Genomic DNA, 19,364 nt, shown 5'->3' with positions numbered 1-19,364 from the left:
ACAGACAGGATTTTAACAGTTTTGGAAACTTTAGAGTGTTTTATATCCACATCTACCAATTATATGCATATCCGAGCTTCTGGGCCTGAGTAACAGGGCACGCTTCTCATCCATATTTCCCGAAATACTGCCTCCAAGCCAAAAGAAGTTCAACTCCCTGTTCGAAGACTGATTTAAGTCTGTCAATCACACAGCATCATCTTATTTAGGAATTTGCAGTGTGCCATGCTTCTGTGAGAGACAATTGTGATCTTAAGCAGCATTGGTTTGGTGGTTTCTGTAAAGCCACATTGGTTCTTGTGCTGATTCATTGACTTCGCTGTGTAAAGAAGGCAGAGTTGCACACATAAAATCCCTGACCACGACGTGATTTGAACACACAACCTTCTGATCTGGAGTCAGACACGCTACCTTTGCGGCACGAGGTCTTGTACAATGTGTTTTTTGGAGGGGATGCCTAGTTCAGATTTCGTTGACTGTATCATTTGGAATGAAGACCTGGTTCTCTGGGGAAATGTACCATCTGACAATGCCCCCTCGTCAGCACGTGCCTCTGCCCGGCGGGTTAGGTGTATGAAAATAAGCAAAAGCAGAGCCCGGATAGCTCAGTCGGTAGAGCATCAGACTTTTATTCTGAGGGTCCAGGGTTCAAGTCCCTTTTCGGGCGATCCTTTAATGTTCACCTTTCTTCACTACGCTGTCTTTCTGAACTTGCATTTTCCTTGACTTTCCATGACATGTTCGACCTGAGGACAAAACACTCACAGAGCCAAAACAGCTTAGTCTGAAGACATCCTCATAGTACCGATAAAGTTTGTAGAAACATGTCAAATGATGTTAAAATGAATCCTCAGGTTGTCTATTGTCTTAATAATTGATAATATTTCAACCGGACAATAGCGTATTCAATAGAAAGGAAAAACAACGGTCACGCTCCCAAATCAGCACTGCATGCTTCCTAAGGACTGACAGAAAGGTCTCGTTCTTCGTAATTTTTCAGAAAAGAAGCCTGAAACAATGTCTAAAGACTGTTGACATCTAGTGGAAGCCATAGGAACTGCAATCTGGGTCCGAACCCATTAGAAACTCAATAAGCATTCAATTGAAAACTACCCACATCAAAAAAAAATCGCACTTCCTGGAATGATTTTCCTCAGGTTTTCGCCTGCCGTATCAGTTCTGTTATACTCACAGACAGGATTTTAACAGTTTTGGAAACTTTAGAGTGTTTTATATCCACATCTACCAATTATATGCATATCGGAGCTTCTGGTCCTGAGTAACAGGGCACGCTTCTCATCCACATGCCGAAATACTGCCTCCAAGCCAAAAGAAGTTCAACTCCCTGTTCGAAGACTGATTTAAGTCTGTCAATCACACAGCATCATCTTATTTAGGAATTTGCAGTGTGCCATGCTTCTGTGAGAGACAATTGTGATCTTAAGCAGCATTGGTTTGGTGGTTTCTGTAAAGCCACATTGGTTCTTGTGCCGATTCATTGACTTCGCTGTGTAAAGAAGGCAGAGTTGCACACATAAAATCCCTGACCACGACGTGATTTGAACACGCAACCTTCTGATCTGGAGTCAGACACGCTACCTTTGCGGCACGAGGTCTTGTACAATGTGTTTTTTGGAGGGGATGCCTAGTTCAGATTTCGTTGACTGTATCATTTGGAATGAAGACCTGGTTCTCTGGGGAAATGTACCATCTGACAATGCCCCCTCGTCAGCACGTGCCTCTGCCCGGCGGGTTAGGTGTATGAAAATAAGCAAATGCAGAGCCCGGATAGCTCAGTCGGTAGAGCATCAGACTTTTATTCTGAGGGTCCAGGGTTCAAGTCCCTTTTCGGGCGATCCTTTAATGTTCACCTTTCTTCACTACGCTGTCTTTCTGAACTTGCATTTTCCTTGACTTTCCATGACATGTTCGACCTGAGGACAAAACACTCACAGAGCCAAAACAGCTTAGTCTGAAGACATCCTCATAGTACCGATAAAGTTTGTAGAAACATGTCAAATGATGTTAAAATGAATCCTCAGGTTGTCTATTGTCTTAATAATTGATAATATTTCAACCGGACAATAGCGTATTCAATAGAAAGGAAAAACAACGGTCACGCTCCCAAACCAGCACTGCATGCTTCCTACGGACTGACAGAAAGGTCTCGTTCTTCGTAATTTTTCAGAAAAGAAGCCTGAAACAATGTCTAAAGACTGTTGACATCTAGTGGAAGCCATAGGAACTGCAATCTGGGTCCGAACCCATTAGAAACTCAATAAGCATTCAATTGAAAACTACCCACATCAAAAAAAAATCGCACTTCCTGGAATGATTTTCCTCAGGTTTTCGCCTGCCGTATCAGTTCTGTTATACTCACAGACAGGATTTTAACAGTTTTGGAAACTTTAGAGTGTTTTATATCCACATCTACCAATTATATGCATATCCGAGCTTCTGGGCCTGAGTAACAGGGCACGCTTCTCATCCACATGCCGAAATACTACCTCCAAGCCAAAAGAAGTTCAACTCCCTGTTCGAAGACTGATTTAAGTCTGTCAATCACACAGCATCATCTTATTTAGGAATTCGCAGTGTGCCATGCTTCTGTGAGAGACAATTGTGATCTTAAGCAGCATTGGTTTGGTGGTTTCTGTAAAGCCACATTGGTTCTTGTGCTGATTCATTGACTTCACTGTGTAAAGAAGGCAGAGATTGCACACATTAAATCCCTGACCACGATGTGATTTGAACACACAACCTTCTGCTCTGGAGTCAGACGCGCTACCTTTGCGCCACGAGGTCTTGTACAATGTGTTTTTTGGAGGGGATGCCTAGTTCAGATTTTGTTGACTGTATCATTTGGAATGAAGACCTGGTTCTCTGGGGAAATGTACCATCTGACAATGCCCCCTCGTCAGCACGTGCCTCTGCCCGGCGGGTTAGGTGTATGAAAATAAGCAAAAGCAGAGCCCGGATAGCTCAGTCGGTAGAGCATCAGACTTTTAATCTGAGGGTCCAGGGTTCAAGTTCCTGTTCGGGCGATCCTTTAATGTTCACCTTTCTTCACTACGCTGTCTTTCTGAACTTGCATTTTCCTTGACTTTCCATGACATGTTCGACCTGAGGACAAAAACACTCACAGAGCCAAAACAGCTTATTCTGAAGACATCCTCATAGTACCGATAAAGTTTGTAGAAACATGTCAAACGATGTTAAAATGAATCCTCAGGTTGTCTATTGTCTTAATAATTGATCATATTTCAACCGGACAATAGCGTATTCAATAGAAAGGAAAAACAACGGTCACGCTCCCAAACCAGCACTGCATGCTTCCTACGGACTTACAGAAAGGTCTCGTTCTTCGTAATTTTTCAGAAAAGAAGCCTGAAACAATGTCTAAAGACTGTTGACATCTAGTGGAAGCCATAGGAACTGCAATCTGGGTCCGAACCCATTAGAAACTCAATAAGCATTCAATTGAAAACTACCCACATCAAAAAAAAATCGCACTTCCTGGAATGATTTTCCTCAGGTTTTCGCCTGCCGTATCAGTTCTGTTATACTCACAGACAGGATTTTAACAGTTTTGGAAACTTTAGAGTGTTTTATATCCACATCTACCAATTATATGCATATCCGAGCTTCTGGGCCTGAGTAACAGGGCACGCTTCTCATCCACATGCCGAAATACTACCTCCAAGCCAAAAGAAGTTCAACTCCCTGTTCGAAGACTGATTTAAGTCTGTCAATCACACAGCATCATCTTATTTAGGAATTCGCAGTGTGCCATGCTTCTGTGAGAGACAATTGTGATCTTAAGCAGCATTGGTTTGGTGGTTTCTGTAAAGCCACATTGGTTCTTGTGCTGATTCATTGACTTCGCTGTGTAAAGAAGGCAGAGATTGCACACATTAAATCCCTGACCACGATGTGATTTGAACACACAACCTTCTGCTCTGGAGTCAGACGCGCTACCTTTGCGCCACGAGGTCTTGTACAATGTGTTTTTTGGAGGGGATGCCTAGTTCAGATTTTGTTGACTGTATCATTTGGAATGAAGACCTGGTTCTCTGGGGAAATGTACCATCTGACAATGCCCCCTCGTCAGCACGTGCCTCTGCCCGGCGGGTTAGGTGTATGAAAATAAGCAAAAGCAGAGCCCGGATAGCTCAGTCGGTAGAGCATCAGACTTTTAATCTGAGGGTCCAGGGTTCAAGTTCCTGTTCGGGCGATCCTTTAATGTTCACCTTTCTTCACTACGCTGTCTTTCTGAACTTGCATTTTCCTTGACTTTCCATGACATGTTCGACCTGAGGACAAAACACTCACAGAGCCAAAACAGCTTATTCTGAAGACATCCTCATAGTACCGATAAAGTTTGTAGAAACATGTCAAACGATGTTAAAATGAATCCTCAGGTTGTCTATTGTCTTAATAATTGATCATATTTCAACCGGACAATAGCGTATTCAATAGAAAGGAAAAACAACGGCCACGCTCCCAAACCAGCACTGCATGCTTCCTAAGGACTGACAGAAAGGTCTCGTTCTTCGTAATTTTTCAGAAAAGAAGCCTGAAACAATGTCTAAAGACTGTTGACATCTAGTGGAAGCCATAGGAACTGCAATCTGGGTCCGAACCCATTAGAAACTCAATAAGCATTCAATTGAAAACTACCCACATCAACAAAAAAAAAATCGCACTTCCTGGAATGATTTTCCTCAGGGTTTCACCTGTGAGAGACAATTGTGATCTTAAGCAGCATTCGTTTGGTGGTTTCTGTAAAGCCACATTGGTTCTTGTGCTGATTCATTGACTTCGCTGAGTAAAGAAGCCAGAGGTTGCACACAGTAAATCCCTGACCACGATGTAATTTGAACACACAACCTTCTGCTCTGGAGTTAGACGCGCTACCTTTGCGCCACGAGGTCTTGTACAATGTGTTTTTTGGAGGGGATGCCTAGTTCAGATTTCGTTGACTGTATCATTTGGAATGAAGACCTGGTTCTCTGGGGAAATGTACCATCTGACAATGCCCCCTCGTCAGCACGTGCCTCTGCCCGGCGGGTTAGGTGTATGAAAATAAGCAAAAGCAGAGCCCGGATAGCTCAGTCGGTAGAGCATCAGACTTTTAATCTGAGGGTCCAGGGTTCAAGTTCCTGTTCGGGCGATCCTTTAATGTTCACCTTTCTTCACTACGCTGTCTTTCTGAACTTGCATTTTCCTTGACTTTCCATGACATGTTCGACCTGAGGACAAAAACACTCACAGAGCCAAAACAGCTTATTCTGAAGACATCCTCATAGTACCGATAAAGTTTGTAGAAACATGTCAAACGATGTTAAAATGAATCCTCAGGTTGTCTATTGTCTTAATAATTGATCATATTTCAACCGGACAATAGCGTATTCAATAGAAAGGAAAAACAACGGTCACGCTCCCAAACCAGCACTGCATGCTTCCTAAGCACTGACAGAAAGGTCTCGTTCTTCGTAATTTTTCAGAAAAGAAGCCTGAAACAATGTCTATAGACTGTTGACATCTAGTGGAAGCCATAGGAACTGCAATCTGGGTCCGAACCCATTAGAAACTCAATAAGCATTCAATTGAAAACTACCCACATCAAAAAAAAATCGCACTTCCTGGAATGATTTTCCTCAGGTTTTCGCCTGCCGTATCAGTTCTGTTATACTCACAGACAGGATTTTAACAGTTTTGGAAACTTTAGAGTGTTTTATATCCACATCTACCAATTATATGCATATCCGAGCTTCTGGGCCTGAGTAACAGGGCACGCTTCTCATCCATATTTCCCGAAATACTGCCTCCAAGCCAAAAGAAGTTCAACTCCCTGTTCGAAGACTGATTTAAGTCTGTCAATCACACAGCATCATCTTATTTAGGAATTTGCAGTGTGCCATGCTTCTGTGAGAGACAATTGTGATCTTAAGCAGCATTGGTTTGGTGGTTTCTGTAAAGCCACATTGGTTCTTGTGCTGATTCATTGACTTCGCTGTGTAAAGAAGGCAGAGTTGCACACATAAAATCCCTGACCACGACGTGATTTGAACACGCAACCTTCTGATCTGGAGTCAGACACGCTACCTTTGCGGCACGAGGTCTTGTACAATGTGTTTTTTGGAGGGGATGCCTAGTTCAGATTTTGTTGACTGTATCATTTGGAATGAAGACCTGGTTCTCTGGGGAAATGTACCATCTGACAATGCCCCCTCGTCAGCACGTGCCTCTGCCCGGCGGGTTAGGTGTATGAAAATAAGCAAAAGCAGAGCCCGGATAGCTCAGTCGGTAGAGCATCAGACTTTTAATCTGAGGGTCCAGGGTTCAAGTCCCTGTTCGGGCGATCCTTTAATGTTCACCTTTCTTCACTACGCTGTCTTTCTGAACTTGCATTTTCCTTGACTTTCCATGACATGTTCGACCTGAGGACAAAACACTCACAGAGCCAAAACAGCTTAGTCTGAAGACATCCTCATAGTACCGATAAAGTTTGTAGAAACATGTCAAATGATGTTAAAATGAATCCTCAGGTTGTCTATTGTCTTAATAATTGATAATATTTCAACCGGACAATAGCGTATTCAATAGAAAGGAAAAACAACGGCCACGCTCCCAAACCAGCACTGCATGCTTCCTAAGGACTGACAGAAAGGTCTCGTTCTTCGTAATTTTTCAGAAAAGAAGCCTGAAACAATGTCTAAAGACTGTTGACATCTAGTGGAAGCCATAGGAACTGCAATCTGGGTCCGAACCCATTAGAAACTCAATAAGCATTCAATTGAAAACTACCCACATCAAAAAAAAAATTGCACTTCCTGGAATGATTTTCCTCAGGGTTTCGCCTGTGAGAGACAATTGTGATCTTAAGCAGCATTGGTTTGGTGGTTTCTGTAAAGCCACATTGGTTCTTGTGCTGATTCATTGACTTCGCTGTGTAAAGAAGGCAGAGTTGCACACATAAAATCCCTGACCACGATGTAATTTGAACACACAACCTTCTGCTCTGGAGTTAGACGCGCTACCTTTGCGGCACGAGGTCTTGTACAATGTGTTTTTTGGAGGGGATGCCTAGTTCAGATTTCGTTGACTGTATCATTTGGAATGAAGACCTGGTTCTCTGGGGAAATGTACCATCTGACAATGCCCCCTCGTCAGCACGTGCCTCTGCCCGGCGGGTTAGGTGTATGAAAATAAGCAAAAGCAGAGCCCGGATAGCTCAGTCGGTAGAGCATCAGACTTTTAATCTGAGGGTCCAGGGTTCAAGTTCCTGTTCGGGCGATCCTTTAATGTTCACCTTTCTTCACTACGCTGTCTTTCTGAACTTGCATTTTCCTTGACTTTCCATGACATGTTCGACCTGAGGACAAAAACACTCACAGAGCCAAAACAGCTTATTCTGAAGACATCCTCATAGTACCGATAAAGTTTGTAGAAACATGTCAAACGATGTTGAAATGAATCCTCAGGTTGTCTATTGTCTTAATAATTGATCATATTTAAACCGGACAATAGCGTATTCAATAGAAAGGAAAAACAACGGTCACGCTCCCAAACCAGCACTGCATGCTTCCTAAGCACTGACAGAAAGGTCTCGTTCTTCGTAATTTTTCAGAAAAGAAGCCTGAAACAATGTCTATAGACTGTTGACATCTAGTGGAAGCCATAGGAACTGCAATCTGGGTCCGAACCCATTAGAAACTCAATAAGCATTCAATTGAAAACTACCCACATCAAAAAAAAATCGCACTTCCTGGAATGATTTTCCTCAGGTTTTCGCCTGCCGTATCAGTTCTGTTATACTCACAGACAGGATTTTAACAGTTTTGGAAACGTTAGAGTGTTTTATATCCACATCTACCAATTATATGCATATCCGAGCTTCTGGGCCTGAGTAACAGGGCACGCTTCTCATCCACATGCCGAAATACTGCCTCCAAGCCAAAAGAAGTTCAACTCCCTGTTCGAAGACTGATTTAAGTGTGTCAATCACACAGCATCATCTTATTTAGGAATTTGCAGTGTGCCATGCTTCTGTGAGAGACAATTGTGATCTTAAGCAGCATTGGTTTGGTGGTTTCTGTAAAGCCACATTGGTTCTTGTGCTGATTCATTGACTTCGCTGTGTAAAGAAGGCAGAGTTGCACACATAAAATCCCTGACCACGACGTGATTTGAACACGCAACCTTCTGATCTGGAGTCAGACACGCTACCTTTGCGGCACGAGGTCTTGTACAATGTGTTTTTTGGAGGGGATACCTAGTTCAGATTTCGTTGACTATATCATTTGGAATGAAGACCTGGTTCTCTGGGGAAATGTACCATCTGACAATGCCCCCTCGTCAGCACGTGCCTCTGCCCGGCGGGTTAGGTGTATGAAAATAAGCAAAAGCAGAGCCCGGATAGCTCAGTCGGTAGAGCATCAGACTTTTAATCTGAGGGTCCAGGGTTCAAGTCCCTGTTCGGGCGATCCTTTAATGTTCACCTTTCTTCACTACGCTGTCTTTCTGAACTTGCATTTTCCTTGACTTTCCATGACATGTTCGACCTGAGGACAAAACACTCACAGAGCCAAAACAGCTTAGTCTGAAGACATCCTCATAGTACCGATAAAGTTTGTAGAAACATGTCAAATGATGTTAAAATGAATCCTCAGGTTGTCTATTGTCTTAATAATTGATAATATTTCAACCGGACAATAGCGTATTCAATAGAAAGGAAAAACAACGGCCACGCTCCCAAACCAGCACTGCATGCTTCCTAAGGACTGACAGAAAGGTCTCGTTCTTCGTAATTTTTCAGAAAAGAAGCCTGAAACAATGTCTAAAGACTGTTGACATCTAGTGGAAGCCATAGGAACTGCAATCTGGGTCCGAACCCATTAGAAACTCAATAAGCATTCAATTGAAAACTACCCACATCAAAAAAAAAATTGCACTTCCTGGAATGATTTTCCTCAGGGTTTCGCCTGTGAGAGACAATTGTGATCTTAAGCAGCATTGGTTTGGTGGTTTCTGTAAAGCCACATTGGTTCTTGTGCTGATTCATTGACTTCGCTGTGTAAAGAAGGCAGAGTTGCACACATAAAATCCCTGACCACGACGTGATTTGAACACGCAACCTTCTGATCTGGAGTCAGACACGCTACCTTTGCGGCACGAGGTCTTGTACAATGTGTTTTTTGGAGGGGATGCCTAGTTCAGATTTCGTTGACTATATCATTTGGAATGAAGACCTGGTTCTCTGGGGAAATGTACCATCTGACAATGCCCCCTCGTCAGCACGTGCCTCTGCCCGGCGGGTTAGGTGTATGAAAATAAGCAAAAGCAGAGCCCGGATAGCTCAGTCGGTAGAGCATCAGACTTTTAATCTGAGGGTCCAGGGTTCAAGTCCCTGTTCGGGCGATCCTTTAATGTTCACCTTTCTTCACTACGCTGTCTTTCTGAACTTGCATTTTCCTTGACTTTCCATGACATGTTCGACCTGAGGACAAAACACTCACAGAGCCAAAACAGCTTAGTCTGAAGACATCCTCATAGTACCGATAAAGTTTGTAGAAACATGTCAAACGATGTTAAAATGAATCCTCAGGTTGTCTATTGTCTTAATAATTGATAATATTTCAACCGGACAATAGCGTATTCAATAGAAAGGAAAAACAACGGTCACGTTCCCAAACCAGCACTGCATGCTTCCTAAGCACTGACAGAAAGGTCTCGTTCTTCGTAATTTTTCAGAAAAGAAGCCTGAAACAATGTCTAAAGACTGTTGACATCTAGTGTAAGCCATAGGAACTGCAATCTGGGTCCGAACCCATTAGAAACTCAATAAGCATTCAATTGAAAACTACCCACATCCAAAAAAAATCGCACTTCCTGGAATGATTTTCCTCAGGTTTTCGCCTGCCGTATCAGTTCTGTTATACTCACAGACAGGATTTTAACAGTTTTGGAAACTTTAGAGTGTTTTATATCCACATCTACCAATTATATGCATATCCGAGCTTCTGGGCCTGAGTAACAGGGCACGCTTCTCATCCATATGCCGAAATACTGCCTCCAAGCCAAAAGAAGTTCAACTCCCTGTTCGAAGACTGATTTAAGTCTGTCAATCACACAGCATCATCTTATTTAGGAATTTGCAGTGTGCCATGCTTCTGTGAGAGACAATTGTGATCTTAAGCAGCATTGGTTTGGTGGTTTCTGTAAAGCCACATTGGTTCTTGTGCTGATTCATTAACTTCGCTGTGTAAAGAAGGCATAGATTGCAAACATTAAATCCCTGACCACGATGTGATTTGAATACACAACCTTCTGATCAGACGCGCTACCTTTGCGCCACGAGGTCTTGTACAATGTGTTTTTTGGAGGGGATGCCTAGTTCAGATTTCGTTGACTGTATCATTTGGAATGAAGACCTGGTTCTCTGGGGAAATGTACCATCTGACAATGCCCCCTCGTCAGCACGTGCCTCTGCCCGGCGGGTTAGGTGTATGAAAATAAGCAAAAGCAGAGCCCGGATAGCTCAGTCGGTAGAGCATCAGACTTTTAATCTGAGGGTCCAGGGTTCAAGTCCCTGTTCGGGCGATCCTTTAATGTTCACCTTTCTTCACTACGCTGTCTTTCTGAACTTGCATTTTCCATGACATGTTCGACCTGAGGACAAAACACTCACAGAGCCAAAACAGCTTAGTCTGAAGACATCCTCATAGTACCGATTAAGTTTGTAGAAACATGTCAAACGATGTTAAAATGAATCCTCAGGTTGTCGATTGTCTTAATAATTGATAATATTTCAACCGGACAATAGCGTATTCAATAGAAAGGAAAAACAATGGTCACGCTCCCAAACCAGCACTGCATGCTTCCTAAGCACTGACAGAAAGGTCTCGTTCTTCGTAATTTTTCAGAAAAGAAGCCTGAAACAATGTCTAAAGACTGTTGACATCTAGTGGAAGCCATAGGAACTGCAATCTGGGTCCGAACCCATTAGAATCAATAAGCATTCAATTGAAAACTACCCACATCAAAAAAAAATTGCACTTCCTGGAATGATTTTCCTCAGGTTTTCGCCTGCCGTATCAGTTCTGTTATACTCACAGACAGGATTTTAACAGTTTTGGAAACTTTAGAGTGTTTTATATCCACATCTACCAATTATATGCATATCCAAGCTTCTGGGCCTGAGTAACAGGGCACGCTTCTCATCCATATGCCGAAATACTGCCTCCAAGCCAAAAGAAGTTCAACTCCCTGTTCGAAGACTGATTTAAGTCTGTCAATCACACAGCATCATCTTATTTAGGAATTTTGCAGTGTGCCATGCTTCTGTGAGAGACAATTGTGATCTTAAGCAGCATTGGTTTGGTGGTTTCTGTAAAGCCACATTGGTTCTTGTGCTGATTCATTGACTTCGCTGTGTAAAGAAGGCAGAGATTGCAAACATTAAATCCCTGAACACGATGTGATTTGAATACACAACCTTCTGATCTGGAGTCAGACGCGCTACCTTTGCGCCACGAGGGCTCGTACAATGTGTTTTTTGGAGGGGATGCCTAGTTCAGATTTCGTTGACTGTATCATTTGGAATGAAGACCTGGTTCTCTGGGGAAATGTACCATCTGACAATGCCCCCTTGTCAGCACGTGCCTCTGCCCGGCGGGTTAGGTGTATGAAAATAAGCAAAAGCAGAGCCCGGATAGCTCAGTCGGTAGAGCATCAGACTTTTAATCTGAGGGTCCAGGGTTCAAGTCCCTGTTTGGGCGATCCATTAATGTTCACCTTTCTGAACTTGCATTTTCCTTGACTTTCCATGACATGTTCGACCTGAGGACAAAACACTCACAGAGCCAAAACAGCTTAGTCTGAAGACATCCTCATAGTACCGATAAAGTTTGTAGAAACATGTCAAACGATGTTAAAATGAATCCTCAGGTTGTCTATTGTCTTAATAATTGATAATATTTCAACCGGACAATAGCGTATTCAATAGAAAGGAAAAACAACGGTCACGTTCCCAAACCAGCACTGCATGCTTCCTAAGCACTGACAGAAAGGTCTCGTTCTTCGTAATTTTTCAGAAAAGAAGCCTGAAACAATGTCTAAAGACTGTTGACATCTAGTGTAAGCCATAGGAACTGCAATCTGGGTCCGAACCCATTAGAAACTCAATAAGCATTCAATTGAAAACTACCCACATCCAAAAAAAATTGCACTTCCTGGAATGATTTTCCTCAGGTTTTCGCCTGCCGTATCAGTTCTGTTATACTCACAGACAGGATTTTAACAGTTTTGGAAACTTTAGAGTGTTTTATATCCACATCTACCAATTATATGCATATCCGAGCTTCTGGGCCTGAGTAACAGGGCACGCTTCTCATCCATATGCCGAAATACTGCCTCCAAGCCAAAAGAAGTTCAACTCCCTGTTCGAAGACTGATTTAAGTCTGTCAATCACACAGCATCATCTTATTTAGGAATTTGCAGTGTGCCATGCTTCTGTGAGAGACAATTGTGATCTTAAGCAGCATTGGTTTGGTGGTTTCTGTAAAGCCACATTGGTTCTTGTGCTGATTCATTAACTTCGCTGTGTAAAGAAGGCATAGATTGCAAACATTAAATCCCTGACCACGATGTGATTTGAATACACAACCTTCTGATCAGACGCGCTACCTTTGCGCCACGAGGTCTTGTACAATGTGTTTTTTGGAGGGGATGCCTAGTTCAGATTTCGTTGACTGTATCATTTGGAATGAAGACCTGGTTCTCTGGGGAAATGTACCATCTGACAATGCCCCCTCGTCAGCACGTGCCTCTGCCCGGCGGGTTAGGTGTATGAAAATAAGCAAAAGCAGAGCCCGGATAGCTCAGTCGGTAGAGCATCAGACTTTTAATCTGAGGGTCCAGGGTTCAAGTCCCTGTTCGGGCGATCCTTTAATGTTCACCTTTCTTCACTACGCTGTCTTTCTGAACTTGCATTTTCCATGACATGTTCGACCTGAGTACAAAACACTCACAGAGCCAAAACAGCTTAGTCTGAAGACATCCTCATAGTACCGATTAAGTTTGTAGAAACATGTCAAACGATGTTAAAATGAATCCTCAGGTTGTCGATTGTCTTAATAATTGATAATATTTCAACCGGACAATAGCGTATTCAATAGAAAGGAAAAACAATGGTCACGCTCCCAAACCAGCACTGCATGCTTCCTAAGCACTGACAGAAAGGTCTCGTTCTTCGTAATTTTTCAGAAAAGAAGCCTGAAACAATGTCTAAAGACTGTTGACATCTAGTGGAAGCCATAGGAACTGCAATCTGGGTCCGAACCCATTAGAATCAATAAGCATTCAATTGAAAACTACCCACATCAAAAAAAAATTGCACTTCCTGGAATGATTTTCCTCAGGTTTTCGCCTGCCGTATCAGTTCTGTTATACTCACAGACAGGATTTTAACAGTTTTGGAAACTTTAGAGTGTTTTATATCCACATCTACCAATTATATGCATATCCAAGCTTCTGGGCCTGAGTAACAGGGCACGCTTCTCATCCATATGCCGAAATACTGCCTCCAAGCCAAAAGAAGTTCAACTCCCTGTTCGAAGACTGATTTAAGTCTGTCAATCACACAGCATCATCTTATTTAGGAATTTTGCAGTGTGCCATGCTTCTGTGAGAGACAATTGTGATCTTAAGCAGCATTGGTTTGGTGGTTTCTGTAAAGCCACATTGGTTCTTGTGCTGATTCATTGACTTCGCTGTGTAAAGAAGGCAGAGATTGCAAACATTAAATCCCTGAACACGATGTGATTTGAATACACAACCTTCTGATCTGGAGTCAGACGCGCTACCTTTGCGCCACGAGGGCTCGTACAATGTGTTTTTTGGAGGGGATGCCTAGTTCAGATTTCGATGACTGTATCATTTGGAATGAAGACCTGGTTCTCTGGGGAAATGTACCATCTGACAATGCCCCCTTGTCAGCACGTGCCTCTGCCCGGCGGGTTAGGTGTATGAAAATAAGCAAAAGCAGAGCCCGGATAGCTCAGTCGGTAGAGCATCAGACTTTTAATCTGAGGGTCCAGGGTTCAAGTCCCTGTTCGGGCGATCCATTAATGTTCACCTTTCTGAACTTGCATTTTCCTTGACTTTCCATGACATGTTCGACCTGAGGACAAAACACTCACAGAGCCAAAACAGCTTAGTCTGAAGACATCCTCATAGTACCGATAAAGTTTGTAGAAACATGTCAAACGATGTTAAAATGAATCCTCAGGTTGTCTATTGTCTTAATAATTGATAATATTTCAACCGGACAATAGCGTATTCAATAGAAAGGAAAAACAACGGTCACGTTCCCAAACCAGCACTGCATGCTTCCTAAGCACTGACAGAAAGGTCTCGTTCTTCGTAATTTTTCAGAAAAGAAGCCTGAAACAATGTCTAAAGACTGTTGACATCTAGTGTAAGCCATAGGAACTGCAATCTGGGTCCGAACCCATTAGAAACTCAATAAGCATTCAATTGAAAACTACCCACATCCAAAAAAAATCGCACTTCCTGGAATGATTTTCCTCAGGTTTTCGCCTGCCGTATCAGTTCTGTTATACTCACAGACAGGATTTTAACAGTTTTGGAAACTTTAGAGTGTTTTATATCCACATCTACCAATTATATGCATATCCGAGCTTCTGGGCCTGAGTAACAGGGCACGCTTCTCATCCATATGCCGAAATACTGCCTCCAAGCCAAAAGAAGTTCAACTCCCTGTTCGAAGACTGATTTAAGTCTGTCAATCACACAGCATCATCTTATTTAGGAATTTGCAGTGTGCCATGCTTCTGTGAGAGACAATTGTGATCTTAAGCAGCATTGGTTTGGTGGTTTCTGTAAAGCCACATTGGTTCTTGTGCTGATTCATTAACTTCGCTGTGTAAAGAAGGCATAGATTGCAAACATTAAATCCCTGACCACGATGTGATTTGAATACACAACCTTCTGATCAGACGCGCTACCTTTGCGCCACGAGGTCTTGTACAATGTGTTTTTTGGAGGGGATGCCTAGTTCAGATTTCGTTGACTGTATCATTTGGAATGAAGACCTGGTTCTCTGGGGAAATGTACCATCTGACAATGCCCCCTCGTCAGCACGTGCCTCTGCCCGGCGGGTTAGGTGTATGAAAATAAGCAAAAGCAGAGCCCGGATAGCTCAGTCGGTAGAGCATCAGACTTTTAATCTGAGGGTCCAGGGTTCAAGTCCCTGTTCGGGCGATCCTTTAATGTTCACCTTTCTTCACTACGCTGTCTTTCTGAACTTGCATTTTCCATGACATGTTCGACCTGAGGACAAAACACTCACAGAGCCAAAACAGCTTAGTCTGAAGACATCCTCATAGTACCGATTAAGTTTGTAGAAACATGTCAAACGATGTTAAAATTAATCCTCAGGTTGTCGATTGTCTTAATAATTGATAATATTTCAACCTGACAATAGCGTATTCAATAGAAAGGAAAAACAATGGTCACGCTCCCAAACCAGCACTGCATGCTTCCTAAGCACTGACAGAAAGGTCTCGTTCTTCGTAATTTTTCAGAAAAGAAGCCTGAAACAATGTCTAAAGACTGTTGACATCTAGTGGAAGCCATAGGAACTGCAATCTGGGTCCGAACCCATTAGAAACTCAATAAGCATTCAATTGAAAACTACCCACATCAAAAACAAATCGCACTTCCTGGAATGATTTTCCTCAGGTTTTCGCCTGCCGTATCAGTTCTGTTATACTCACAGACAGGATTTTAACAGTTTTGGAAACTTTAGAGTGTTTTATATCCACATCTACCAATTATATGCATATCCAAGCTTCTGGGCCTGAGTAACAGGGCACGCTTCTCATCCATATGCCGAAATACTGCCTCCAAGCCAAAAGAAGTTCAACTCCCTGTTCGAAGACTGATTTAAGTCTGTCAATCACACAGCATCATCTTATTTAGGAATTTTGCAGTGTGCCATGCTTCTGTGAGAGACAATTGTGATCTTAAGCAGCATTGGTTTGGTGGTTTCTGTAAAGCCACATTGGTTCTTGTGCTGATTCATTGACTTCGCTGTGTAAAGAAAGCAGAGATTGCAAACATTAAATCCCTGAACACGATGTGATTTGAATACACAACCTTCTGATCTGGAGTCAGACGCGCTACCTTTGCGCCACGAGGGCTCGTACAATGTGTTTTTTGGAGGGGATGCCTAGTTCAGATTTCGTTGACTGTATCATTTGGAATGAAGACCTGGTTCTCTGGGGAAATGTACCATCTGACAATGCCCCCTCGTCAGCACGTGCCTCTGCCCGGCGGGTTAGGTGTATGAAAATAAGCAAAAGCAGAGCCCGGATAGCTCAGTCGGTAGAGCATCAGACTTTTAATCTGAGGGTCCAGGGTTCAAGTCCCTGTTCGGGCGATCCATTAATGTTCACCTTTCTGAACTTGCATTTTCCTTGACTTTCCATGACATGTTCGACCTGAGGACAAAACACTCACAGAGCCAAAACAGCTTAGTCTGAAGACATCCTCATAGTACCGATAAAGTTTGTAGAAACATGTCAAACGATGTTAAAATGAATCCTCAGGTTGTCTATTGTCTTAATAATTGATAATATTTCAACCGGACAATAGCGTATTCAATAGAAAGGAAAAACAACGGTCACGTTCCCAAACCAGCACTGCATGCTTCCTAAGCACTGACAGAAAGGTCTCGTTCTTCGTAATTTTTCAGAAAAGAAGCCTGAAACAATGTCTAAAGACTGTTGACATCTAGTGTAAGCCATAGGAACTGCAATCTGGGTCCGAACCCATTAGAAACTCAATAAGCATTCAATTGAAAACTACCCACATCAAAAAAAAATCGCACTTCCTGGAATGATTTTCCTCAGGTTTTCGCCTGCCGTATCAGTTCTGTTATACTCACAGACAGGATTTTAACAGTTTTGGAAACTTTAGAGTGTTTTATATCCACATCTACCAATTATATGCATATCCAAGCTTCTGGGCCTGAGTAACAGGGCACGCTTCTCATCCATATGCCGAAATACTGCCTCCAAGCCAAAAGAAGTTCAACTCCCTGTTCGAAGACTGATTTAAGTCTGTCAATCACACAGCATCATCTTATTTAGGAATTTGCAGTGTGCCATGCTTCTGTGAGAGACAATTGTGATGTTAAGCAGCATTGGTTTGGTGGTTTCTGTAAAGCCACATTGGTTCTTGTGCTGATTCATTAACTTCGCTGTGTAAAGAAGGCATAGATTGCAAACATTAAATCCCTGACCACGATGTGATTTGAATACACAACCTTCTGATCAGACGCGCTACCTTTGCGCCACGAGGTCTTGTACAATGTGTTTTTTGGAGGGGATGCCTAGTTCAGATTTCGTTGACTGTATCATTTGGAATGAAGACCTGGTTCTCTGGGGAAATGTACCATCTGACAATGCCCCCTCGTCAGCACGTGCCTCTGCCCGGCGGGTTAGGTGTATGAAAATAAGCAAAAGCAGAGCCCGGATAGCTCAGTCGGTAGAGCATCAGACTTTTAATCTGAGGGTCCAGGGTTCAAGTCCCTGTTCGGGTGATCCTTTAATGTTCACCTTTCTTCACCACGCTGTCTTTCTGAACTTGCATTTTCCTTGACTTTCCATGACATGTTCGACCTGAGGACAAAACACTCACAGAGCCAAAACAGCTTAGTCTGAAGACATCCTCATAGTACCGATAAAGTTTGTAGAAACATGTCAAACGATGTTAAAATGAATCCTCAGGTTGTCTATTGTCTTAATAATTGATAATATTTCAACCGGACAATAGCGTTTTCAATAGAAAGGAAAAACAACGGTCACGCTCTCAAACCAGCACTGCATGCTTCCTAAGCACTGACAGAAAGGTCTCTTTCTTCGTAATTTTTCAGAAAAGAAGCCTGAAACAATGTCTAAAGACTGTTGACATCTAGTGTAAGCCATAGGAACTGCAATCTGGGTCCGAACCCATTAGAAACGCAATAAGCATTCAATTGAAAACTACCCACATCAAAAAAAAATCGCACTTCCTGGAATGATTTTCCTCAGGTTTTCGCCTGCCGTATCAGTTCTGTTATACTCACAGACAGGATTTTAACAGTTTTGGAAACTTTAGAGTGTTTTATATCCACATCTACCAATTATATGCATATCCGAGCTTCTGGGCCTGAGTAACAGGGCACGCTTCTCATCCATATGCCGAAATACTGCCTCCAAGCCAAAAGAAGTTCAACTCCCTGTTCGAAGACTGATTTAAGTCTGTCAATCACACAGCATCATCTTATTTAGGAATTTGCAGTGTGCCATGCTTCTGTGAGAGACAATTGTGATCTTAAGCAACATTGGTTTGGTGGTTTCTGTAAAGCCACATTGGTTCTTGTGCTGATTCATTGACTTCGCTGTGTAAAGAAGGCAGAGTTGCACGCATAAAATCCCTTACCACGACGTGATTTGAACACGCAACCTTCTGATCTGGAGTCAGACACGCTACCTTTGCGGCACGAGGTCTTGTACAATGTGTTTTTTGGAGGGGATGCCTAGTTCAGATTTCGTTGACTGTATCATTTGGAATGAAGACCTGGTTCTCTGGGGAAATGTACCATCTGACAATGCCCCCTCGTCAGCACGTGCCTCTGCCCGGCGGATTAGGTGTATGAAAATAAGCAAAAGCAGAGCCCGGATAGCTCAGTCGGTAGAGCATCAGACTTTTAATCTGAGGGTCCAGGGTTCAAGTCCCTGTTCGGGCGATCCTTTAATGTTCACCTTTCTTCACTACGCTGTCTTTCTGAACTTGCATTTTCCTTGACTTTCCATGACATGTTCGACCTGAGGACAAAACACTCACAGAGCCAAAACAGCTTAGTCTGAAGACATCCTCATAGTACCGATAAAGTTTGTAGAAACATGTCAAACGATGTTAAAATGAATCCTCAGGTTGTCTATTGTCTTAATAATTGATAATATTTCAACCGGACAATAGCGTATTCAATAGAAAGGAAAAACAACGGTCACGCTCCCAAACCAGCACTGCATGCTTCCTAAGCACTGACAGAAAGGTCTCTTTCTTCGTAATTTTTCAGAACAGAAGCCTGAAACAATGTCTAAAGACTGTTGACATCTAGTGGAAGCCATAGGAACTGCAATCTGGGTCCGAACCCATTAGAAACGCAATAAGCATTCAATTGAAAACTACCCACATCAAAAAAAAATTGCACTTCCTGGAATGATTTTCCTCAGGTTTTCGCCTGCCGTATCAGTTCTGTTATACTCACAGACAGGATTTTAACAGT

At 42.7% G+C, this 19,364-nt stretch overlaps 24 non-coding genes across 24 annotated transcripts; 17 read left to right on the top strand and 7 right to left on the bottom strand.

Moving 5' to 3' along the window:
- Positions 1 to 356: 356 nt before the first annotated feature.
- Positions 357 to 428, bottom strand: trnaw-cca. The gene has a single exon. It is a non-coding gene; the product is annotated as a tRNA-Trp (tRNA).
- Positions 429 to 594: 166 nt separating this feature from the next.
- On the top strand, positions 595 to 667 carry trnak-uuu. Its single transcript has one exon. It is a non-coding gene; the product is annotated as a tRNA-Lys (tRNA).
- An 877-nt stretch (positions 668 to 1,544) lies between these two features.
- On the bottom strand, positions 1,545 to 1,616 carry trnaw-cca. Its single transcript has one exon. It is a non-coding gene; the product is annotated as a tRNA-Trp (tRNA).
- Positions 1,617 to 1,782: 166 nt separating this feature from the next.
- trnak-uuu lies at positions 1,783 to 1,855 on the top strand. Its single transcript has one exon. It is a non-coding gene; the product is annotated as a tRNA-Lys (tRNA).
- An 878-nt stretch (positions 1,856 to 2,733) lies between these two features.
- trnaw-cca lies at positions 2,734 to 2,805 on the bottom strand. The gene has a single exon. It is a non-coding gene; the product is annotated as a tRNA-Trp (tRNA).
- A 166-nt stretch (positions 2,806 to 2,971) lies between these two features.
- trnak-uuu lies at positions 2,972 to 3,044 on the top strand. The gene has a single exon. It is a non-coding gene; the product is annotated as a tRNA-Lys (tRNA).
- Positions 3,045 to 3,923: 879 nt separating this feature from the next.
- trnaw-cca lies at positions 3,924 to 3,995 on the bottom strand. The gene has a single exon. It is a non-coding gene; the product is annotated as a tRNA-Trp (tRNA).
- A 166-nt stretch (positions 3,996 to 4,161) lies between these two features.
- Positions 4,162 to 4,234, top strand: trnak-uuu. Its single transcript has one exon. It is a non-coding gene; the product is annotated as a tRNA-Lys (tRNA).
- An 866-nt stretch (positions 4,235 to 5,100) lies between these two features.
- trnak-uuu lies at positions 5,101 to 5,173 on the top strand. The gene has a single exon. It is a non-coding gene; the product is annotated as a tRNA-Lys (tRNA).
- An 880-nt stretch (positions 5,174 to 6,053) lies between these two features.
- On the bottom strand, positions 6,054 to 6,125 carry trnaw-cca. Its single transcript has one exon. It is a non-coding gene; the product is annotated as a tRNA-Trp (tRNA).
- Positions 6,126 to 6,291: 166 nt separating this feature from the next.
- trnak-uuu lies at positions 6,292 to 6,364 on the top strand. The gene has a single exon. It is a non-coding gene; the product is annotated as a tRNA-Lys (tRNA).
- An 862-nt stretch (positions 6,365 to 7,226) lies between these two features.
- On the top strand, positions 7,227 to 7,299 carry trnak-uuu. The gene has a single exon. It is a non-coding gene; the product is annotated as a tRNA-Lys (tRNA).
- Positions 7,300 to 8,177: 878 nt separating this feature from the next.
- trnaw-cca lies at positions 8,178 to 8,249 on the bottom strand. The gene has a single exon. It is a non-coding gene; the product is annotated as a tRNA-Trp (tRNA).
- A 166-nt stretch (positions 8,250 to 8,415) lies between these two features.
- On the top strand, positions 8,416 to 8,488 carry trnak-uuu. The gene has a single exon. It is a non-coding gene; the product is annotated as a tRNA-Lys (tRNA).
- A 624-nt stretch (positions 8,489 to 9,112) lies between these two features.
- On the bottom strand, positions 9,113 to 9,184 carry trnaw-cca. The gene has a single exon. It is a non-coding gene; the product is annotated as a tRNA-Trp (tRNA).
- A 166-nt stretch (positions 9,185 to 9,350) lies between these two features.
- trnak-uuu lies at positions 9,351 to 9,423 on the top strand. Its single transcript has one exon. It is a non-coding gene; the product is annotated as a tRNA-Lys (tRNA).
- Positions 9,424 to 10,532: 1,109 nt separating this feature from the next.
- Positions 10,533 to 10,605, top strand: trnak-uuu. Its single transcript has one exon. It is a non-coding gene; the product is annotated as a tRNA-Lys (tRNA).
- Positions 10,606 to 11,710: 1,105 nt separating this feature from the next.
- On the top strand, positions 11,711 to 11,783 carry trnak-uuu. The gene has a single exon. It is a non-coding gene; the product is annotated as a tRNA-Lys (tRNA).
- Positions 11,784 to 12,874: 1,091 nt separating this feature from the next.
- trnak-uuu lies at positions 12,875 to 12,947 on the top strand. The gene has a single exon. It is a non-coding gene; the product is annotated as a tRNA-Lys (tRNA).
- Positions 12,948 to 14,052: 1,105 nt separating this feature from the next.
- Positions 14,053 to 14,125, top strand: trnak-uuu. The gene has a single exon. It is a non-coding gene; the product is annotated as a tRNA-Lys (tRNA).
- Positions 14,126 to 15,216: 1,091 nt separating this feature from the next.
- Positions 15,217 to 15,289, top strand: trnak-uuu. The gene has a single exon. It is a non-coding gene; the product is annotated as a tRNA-Lys (tRNA).
- A 1,107-nt stretch (positions 15,290 to 16,396) lies between these two features.
- trnak-uuu lies at positions 16,397 to 16,469 on the top strand. Its single transcript has one exon. It is a non-coding gene; the product is annotated as a tRNA-Lys (tRNA).
- Positions 16,470 to 17,560: 1,091 nt separating this feature from the next.
- On the top strand, positions 17,561 to 17,633 carry trnak-uuu. Its single transcript has one exon. It is a non-coding gene; the product is annotated as a tRNA-Lys (tRNA).
- Positions 17,634 to 18,748: 1,115 nt separating this feature from the next.
- On the top strand, positions 18,749 to 18,821 carry trnak-uuu. The gene has a single exon. It is a non-coding gene; the product is annotated as a tRNA-Lys (tRNA).
- The last annotated feature ends 543 nt before the right edge of the window (positions 18,822 to 19,364 follow it).

Source organism: Oncorhynchus mykiss, chromosome 16 (assembly GCF_013265735.2).
Source record: "Oncorhynchus mykiss isolate Arlee chromosome 16, USDA_OmykA_1.1, whole genome shotgun sequence".
NCBI classification, from domain to species: domain Eukaryota; kingdom Metazoa; phylum Chordata; class Actinopteri; order Salmoniformes; family Salmonidae; genus Oncorhynchus; species Oncorhynchus mykiss.
This window is presented reverse-complemented; position numbering and strand designations above follow the sequence as displayed.